The sequence below is a fragment of the Schistocerca americana genome, chromosome 6 (assembly GCF_021461395.2).
Source record: "Schistocerca americana isolate TAMUIC-IGC-003095 chromosome 6, iqSchAmer2.1, whole genome shotgun sequence".
In the NCBI taxonomy this organism is placed as follows: Eukaryota; Metazoa; Arthropoda; class Insecta; order Orthoptera; family Acrididae; genus Schistocerca; species Schistocerca americana.
The window spans coordinates 212224977-212233033 of NC_060124.1; the positions used below are offsets into that span (position 1 = coordinate 212224977).

The following is an 8057-nucleotide window of genomic DNA, read 5'->3' on the forward strand; positions in this document are numbered from 1 at the left end:
CATTATATAAATCGTATGCGCATGAGCACGCGCCTTGTTGACGGCCTTGTTGTTTGGATCTGTTCGTCAGTAAGCAAAACTGGCGCATTTGGGGGACTGAGAATCCGCATTTCGGGATCGAGAAGTCTCTTCACCCTCAACGGGTGACTATGTGGTTCGCAGCGTCCAATCACGGAATAATAGGTGTGATATTCCTTGAAGACACGATGACTACCGAAAGGTAGGTGAAGGCTTTGGAAAACGATTTCATCCCCATTATCCAAAGTGACCCTGATTTCGACAAGATGTGGTTCATGTAAGATGCAGCTCGATCCAATCGAAGCAGGAGAGTGGTTGATGTCCTGGAGAAGCACTTTGGGGACCGCATTCTCGCCCTAGGGTTCAAATGGTTCAAATGGCTCTGAGCACTATGGGACTCAACAGCTGAGGTCATTAGTCCCCTAGAACTTAGAACTAGTCAAACCTAACTAACCTATGGACATCACAAACATCCATGCCCGAGGCAGGATTCGGACCTGCGACCGTAGCGGTCTTGCGGTTCCAGACTGCAGCGCCTTTAACCGCACGGCCACTTCGGCCGGCTCGCCCTAGGGTACCCACTGCCATGGGCCTCGATTGGCCGCCATTTTCTCCGATTCTGAACACATGCGACTCCTTTTTGTGGGGCAGTATTAAAGACAAGGTGTACAGCAACAACCCCAACACCATTTCTGAGCTGAAAACAGCCTTTCAGGGAGTCGACGACAGCATGGATATTCCGACACTTCAGCGGGTCATGCAGAATTTCGCTATTCGTCTGCACCACATGATCGCCAATGATGACAGGCTTATCGAAAATGTCATAACCTAAATCCGAATATCTGTAGTGACGCTTACATGTTGAATAAAGTGTATGCCAGCCGTAGTTTCTAATTTAGTTTTTTTCCCTATAGTTCAATAATTGTCATTCTGCACGTGTACCATTAACTCTGAGTCAATAAAGGAAATAATATGTAGATTAAAATATTTTCAGAACATAACAAGAACATTACATTACTAAAGGATCTATGTTATTCATAATTCCTTCGTTAGATGATCGGTTGTAGCTTTCTTACGATGACATTGTTTGAGGCCCCTAGATTTTCTTCTGCAGTGTCAGTACTGGTGATAGGCTATTTGAATTGAGACTAATGTTAACACAGTTCGTAAAGACTCCCTCATTACATTGCTAATCCAATATCAAATGCGCAGTCATGCCCTACTTTATATTCGCGTGACATAACTCAAGCCGCTTGAAGGGCGAGGTTTCCGGCCACTGACGGACTAGAGACTTTGCCACAAACGCACGTAGGAACGTTTCATAGCTTCCAGTGGTTTTCTTGCCTCGCTTAAGGCAAACATCTGTATGGTTTCTTTGGACCAGACGAATTCCTTCCGCGTAACGCAAGGTGCGACCAAAAAGTTTCCGTTTGAGGGTGTTGCTGCAGCGTATATGCAACCCAGTGCGATTTAGATGCGAGTATATAAGCACCGACACATAGGCAAGTTGTTAGTGTGACCTACTAACGGAAACTTTTTGATCGTACCTTATTCGTAAAAAATATAAATTTCAGTAAACAAACCCATCATAATCAAAATATCCCCGGGTGTGCTGCGGGTCTATAGTGTCCAACGGGCACAATATTTCGGCGATCATACACGTCGCCATCATCAGGTGAACTGACGGACTGTCAGTTCACCTGATGATGGCGACATGTATGATCGCCGAAATATTGTGCCCGTTGGACACTATAGACCGGCAGCACACCCGTGGGTATTTTGATTATCAAATGCGCCGGGAGAAACTAAAGAATCACAAACCCATCAGAGCCCACGCAATCTCGCATTCCAGCAGAAGAGTTTACTGCTAGATGTAGACGACACACTTTGCCTGGCAGTTACAGTGGCACCACAAAGCATAGGCTCACCTTCCCTACATTATATATATATATATATTTTTTTTTTTGGATAATTGCAGAATATCTTTAACGCCTTTGTTGGCTTGGTCCGTTTGCCTTCCTTTTGTAAGCAGATCCTTACAATCCAGCAACAATGTCATGTACAGCGTGGTTAATGAACCATGACTTGTGCCGGCCGCGGTGGCCGAGCGCTTGTAGGCGCTTCAGTCTGGATCCAAGTGGCTGCTGCGGTCGCAGGTTCAAGTCCTGCCTCGGTCATGTATGTGTGTGATGTCCTTAGGTTAGTAGGCTTAAGTAGTTCTAAGTCTAGGGGACTGATGACCTCAGATGTTAAGTCCCATAGTGCTCAGAGCCATTTGAACCTTTGAACCATGACTTGTAAAGATGGCGTTCCAGTGGTTGAAATTTGTGGCTGCTGTTTTGAGGGAATGGTAACTACATGAATGCTGTGGCTTGTCCAATAAAGCAATAATCGACGGCATCAAGACCAAAATGTGACAAGTGATGGTTCAAAATTAACAAACCAATATTTTCTTCATTTTTCTAAGTATGTGTCTCAAAAATAATATAAACATGTAAGATGCAGACCTGAGTTGATGTAACCAGCGTCAGAACAAATCATTATTGATACACGAAGACTGGCATACTTCAAGCTCTCCTTCATACTTTTCCAATGAATTATTGTTACTGGAGGGAGAAAAAAACGGTTGAAATGGTTCTGAGCACAATGGGACTTAACTTTTGAGGTCATCAGTCCCCAAGAACTTAGAACTACTTAAACCTAACTAACCTAAGGACATCACACACATCCCTGCCTGAGGCAGGATTCGAACCTGCGACCGTAGCGGCCGCGCGGTTCCAGACTGAAGCGCCTAGAGCCGCTCGGCCACTCCGGCCGGCACCGGAGGGACACAGACAACTCCTGTTCCCCATACATTTAGTGTATGTTGCAACCATTTTAGACGTTTTGTTAACAGTTGTAACCCCTGACTCACCCATGTTAAACATGGAATGTTCCAATTTGTTTCTAGTTACGTTGAAACGAAGAAATTGTTAAAGGCTACGCATGTGGTAAGATTAGGCACTGCTCAGTTTTACCCAACTTCCAACGTGTAAACATGAAAACTTGTCCAGTACTATGGGACTGCCGATGACGCCTTGTGCTCTGAAGAAAAGGTTCAGGAGGCTATCGTGCTTCTTTAGTATCTCTCTCTCTCTCTCACACACATACACCACACACACACACACACACACACACACACACACACACACATACACACATTCCTCACACTCACTCACTCTCTCTCTTGCTCTCTGCAATCTGGTTTGACAAGTATTCCAGCAGCGTATTCAGTGAATCGGCCAAAGAAATGTAATTTACTGTCTCAAGGTAAGCAAGTGAGTAATTTAAACATTCATCTGCAATAATTTACACATCCATCAGTAGCTTCTGCATACATCTTTCGTTATTAAAGTGGGCTTCTTTTTTGGTATGATGATTTCGTGTTATTTAGATTAACACAGCTAGCTCTCATTTCATTACTATCGTTTTCCAGTGGAACAATAACGTATGGCCTCAATGCATTGGTGTGCTTGTTATACTATTATTTTACGCCTCGAACATTAGGGGCAACTCGTTGTTAGTGCTTCAGTAATTTTAGTCGTATTCGTAAGTTTAGTGTCAACTCATCGGCTTACTAATGATCCACTTTTAAACAAGACCAAGAAACGGTTGCAGTTATCACTGCGCTAATCGAAAAATAATTCTACCGGTAGGGCGAACTAAAATGATTTTGTTCGAGAAAGTATTTTGGGAATAAAACTCAAATGTTGCTACAATTTAATCTGAAAATCCTTGTAAGTAGTTTAGAAGTCATCTGTTATCGCTTGGTATGTTGACGTTAATTCCCCTTCCACTGAAAGACGGGGAATGCGAGAAAAGTAACTGCTTATATGTCTCAGTAAAAGCTATTATTAGTCTAATTCATGAGCTATTATTGTTCTATCTTGAAGCTCTCTAAGGAAGCGACGTATAGGAAGTTAGAAAATATTCGCAGTTTCTGCTCTGAAAACCATTTCTTGGAGATTAAGAATCAAATCTTCGTGAAATATTATGACGACATTTCTCGCAACATCAGTCTGTCCGGACCTTTTTCCGCCATTCGAGGCTCCAGAGAATTTCCTCCCCCAAAACTTTCAGGACTAACAATTCTGAGAGGAAGGATATGACAAAGTAGGTTTCTTTCACATTTATGGAAAAATTTCGAAAGGAGACATACCCAAGACATTAAATGTTTCACATTCTTCGTACTCAACAGGAGAGATTTAATGCCATTTCTGTTACACCTTTGCGTGAACAAGATGAACAAGCAGCTTGTAGTTGCAAAAATAAATAAATAAATAAATAAATAAAAATTAAAAAAAAAAACATTGTTGTGGGATGGAGCACCAAGTTCCGTACTGGTCGGTATTCGACACGAGACGCCGGACCCCATATCGCAAATGTTGTAACGCTGAAGTTACGGCAACTCAAGTGGGAGACATTTGAGGACGCGTCCTATAGTCCTGATCTCCCCAAACGATTATAACCCTTTCAATCCCTTAAAAAATGCCTTGAAGGGTCGATGATTCGTGTCGAAAAAAGGATGTGCAGCAGGTAATTACGGACTTCTCCACCAAACGGGCCCCTTCAACCAAGTGCGTCGATGAGGTGATTGTCTCAATGCTAACGGCGATTTTTCCTCACTGGAAAACCGATTATGGACTGTACGGCCTTCGAAAGGAAACGTTTTGATTGCTCCTTACAAGTTCTGATGAGTGAGTTTGCGAGCATCAGAATATGCGATATTAATGGCCGCATCCTTTGATTACATTGACTTAGAAGCTCAAATTTTTGCACACCCGAAGGACCATGGAGTCGTAACTGCTACCTATACCGGTTCCTGAGAGAAAGAGACGGACAGACAGACAACAAAGTGATCCTATCATGGTTCCATTTTTACCGACAGAAGTACGGCCCCCTAAAAATTAAGTAAGGAAAATGTATTAAACTTCTATGACAGTGTTGGTTAGAGGCGAAGGTCTGTACCACGGTACAACACTTTCTCATACTCTCCAAGAGTGCTGACTGGCTGTAGTAGAATTGTAGGGGGAAAAACCACCGCACAGTAAACTTAGTTTCGGTGCGGGCTAAAATACTTTTTCTACGCCTACTACGGTATTCCGCAACCCACCTAACGTTGGGTGGCAGAGAGTTCTTCTGGTACCACCAGCTGATCCTCCTTTCCCTGTCCCATTCGCTAATAGCACGTAGGCAGAATGATTGTCGGTAAGCCTCCGTATTATATCTAATTTCTTGAATTTTCTAGTTGTGGTCATTTCGCGAGACATGTGAGAGGAAGTAGCATGTTGGACGACTCAGGCCGGAAAGTTCTGTCTTGAAATTTCATTACTAAAACTCTGCGTGATTTACAATGCCTATTCGTAGCGTTTGCCACTATAGCTTCTTAAGCATCTCTGTAAAGTTAGTGCCGGGCGGAGTGGCCGAGCGGCTCTAGGCGCTACAGTCTGGATCCGCGCGACCGCTACGGTCGCAGGTTAGAATCCTGCCTCGGGCATGGATGTGTGTGATGTCCTTAGGTTAGTTAGGTTTCAGTAGTTCTAAGTTCTAGGTGACTGATGACCTTGGAAGTTAAGTCCCATAGTGCTCAGAGCCATTTTTTTTTTTTTGTAAAGTTGGTATTAAACGACACACCTAACGCTTTCAAGTCAAGTGTAGACGGCCTGCCATATAGCGGAAACACGGGTGAAGCTATCATTTTAGCAGACGGTTACAAGGAGTATGTGAGCTCTGGAGGATTCATTTCGCTATTGCGAGAGATATCCTAAACATTTTTCAATGAGTAATTGTTTATAAATACAGTAATTAAGCAAATGAAAATACCCTTTCTTTCTATTACCGTTGAGAAAACCTGTATGTAATAACAACTTCTAATTGCAGAAATGAAATGAAATGGAAGAAACAAAGTATAGGTGTGATTATTGAGGTATACAACAAGGACAGGTGTATTTATGACTCTCAAAATACGCTGTACATTAATAAGATACCGGTAGATCAAAAAATGTTTAGTTCTGAGTTTTTATGTCTTACGTAAATATGCATAAAATTTTACTTTTGGTTTGCTTACGTAACGCCTTAATTGGTGAAAGTGACGCACGTGTTTGATCTGACTCCATTTTTATGTATTTTCTCAGCATGTCAGGAATAGCAAGAAGAGTCAGAGTAGTTGTGCGGGACACATCCAGTGAAGACGGTAAAAACTAGAATGAGATTTTCACTATGCAGCGGAGTGTGCGCTGATATGAAACTTCCTGGCAGATTAAAACTGTGTGCCGGACCGAGACTCGAACTCGGGACCTTTGCTTTTCGCGCGCAAGTGCTCTACCATCTGAGCTACTCAAGCACGACTCAGGCTCCATCCTCGCAGCTTCACTTCTGCCAGTGCCTCGTCTCCTATCTTCCAAGAGCATCTGTAAAGTTTGAAAGGTAGGAGACGAGGTACTAGCAGAAGTGAAACTGTGAGGACGTGGCGTGAGTCGTGCTTGGGTAGCTCAGATGGTAGAGCACTTGCCCTCGAAAGGCAAAGGTCCCGAGTTCGAGTCTCGGTCCGGCACACAGTTTTAATCTGACAGGAAGTTTCACTGTAAAAGCTGTCTTCCATTTCTTGGGTCGCACTATTGTGAAACAGCTTCTCTCATCACTGCGACACTTGTTCGAATCATGTATATTCAGTAGCAGTTTGTCAAAACAACACACATCCATTCTGACGAAGATCCTAGATTCCTATGGATCTCCGAGCCTCAACTACTTTATTAACAGGAGTGTGCACTAATCAGACAGAACAATATGACCACCTTCTTGTCGGCCGGAGTGGTCGAGCGGTTCTAGGCGCTTCAGTCTGGAACCGCGTGACCGCTACGGTCGCAGGTTCGAACCCTGCCTCGGGCGTGGATGTGTGTGATGTCCTTAGGTTAGGTTTAAGTAGCTCGAAGTTCTAGGGGACTGATGACCTCAGGGGGAGGGGGTGATACGGCGATACGCTCTGACGCCACGTTCAATTACGTCGCAGATGTGTTCGATCTGGTTCAGATCTGGCGAGATTGGGAACCAGCTCATCAATTGGAACTGGCCACTGTGTTCCTTGAGCCACTCTATCACACTCCTCACCGTTTGGCGAGCCGCATTATCTTCCTGAAAAATGCCACTGCTGTCGGGAATCATGATCTCCACGAAGGGGTGTACCTCGTCTGCGACATGGTGCCTTACACGAGCTCCAATGAGCCCAAGGGTGCCCACGTCAATGTTCCCCAGAACATAATGCAGCCGCCGCCAACTTGTCTCCACTCCGCTGTTCCCTTGGAAGACGACGAATCCGCGCTCTTCCATCGGGATTCATCAGACCATGCAACGCTCTGTCACTGTGCCGATGATCACGTGCAATTTCAGTTGCAGATGCCATGTTAACATGGGCACATGCGTGGTCGTCGGCTAAGGAGGTCCATCGTTAGGAGTATTCGCTTTGCAGACACACTTGTACTCTGCCCAGCATTAAAGTATGATGTTAGTTCCTCCACATCTCGTCGCCTATCCTGTTTCACCAGTCTATCCGGCCTACGACGTCCGACATTTGGAATGATGGGTGGCGGCTCAACCTCACGACCTCTGGAAGTGGTTTCATCTTGATATTGCCACGTCTTAAAGACACTAACCACAGCACTCTTCGATCACCCGAAATGGGTGCAGTTTCTGAAATGCCCGGGCCGTACCTCCGGGCCATCACAATCTGCCTTGGTCAAACTCGAAAGAACACGCGCCTTCCCCATTCTACACACGGACAGCACGTTAACTGATACTACATGCACAGTACGTGTGTCTGAGTAGGAGACATTCCTCGTCGGCTGACGCTGCTATCGTCTGGACGTGTTTATATTAGTAGTAGGTCGATGGTCATAATAAATGGCTGATCAGTGTACGTCCTTGCCTTGACCAGTTCTTCCCAGGGTCGATCCCAATTCCTACTCCCGGCATTACGTCACTGTTCTGCCCTTCACCTAGCGACT

The 8057-nt window shown here is 44.6% G+C and overlaps 1 non-coding gene across 1 annotated transcript; it reads left to right on the top strand.

Moving 5' to 3' along the window:
- The first annotated feature begins 6536 nt into the window (after positions 1–6536).
- Positions 6537–6611, top strand: Trnas-cga. Its single transcript has one exon. It is a non-coding gene; the product is annotated as a tRNA-Ser (tRNA).
- Positions 6612–8057: the final 1446 nt, after the last annotated feature.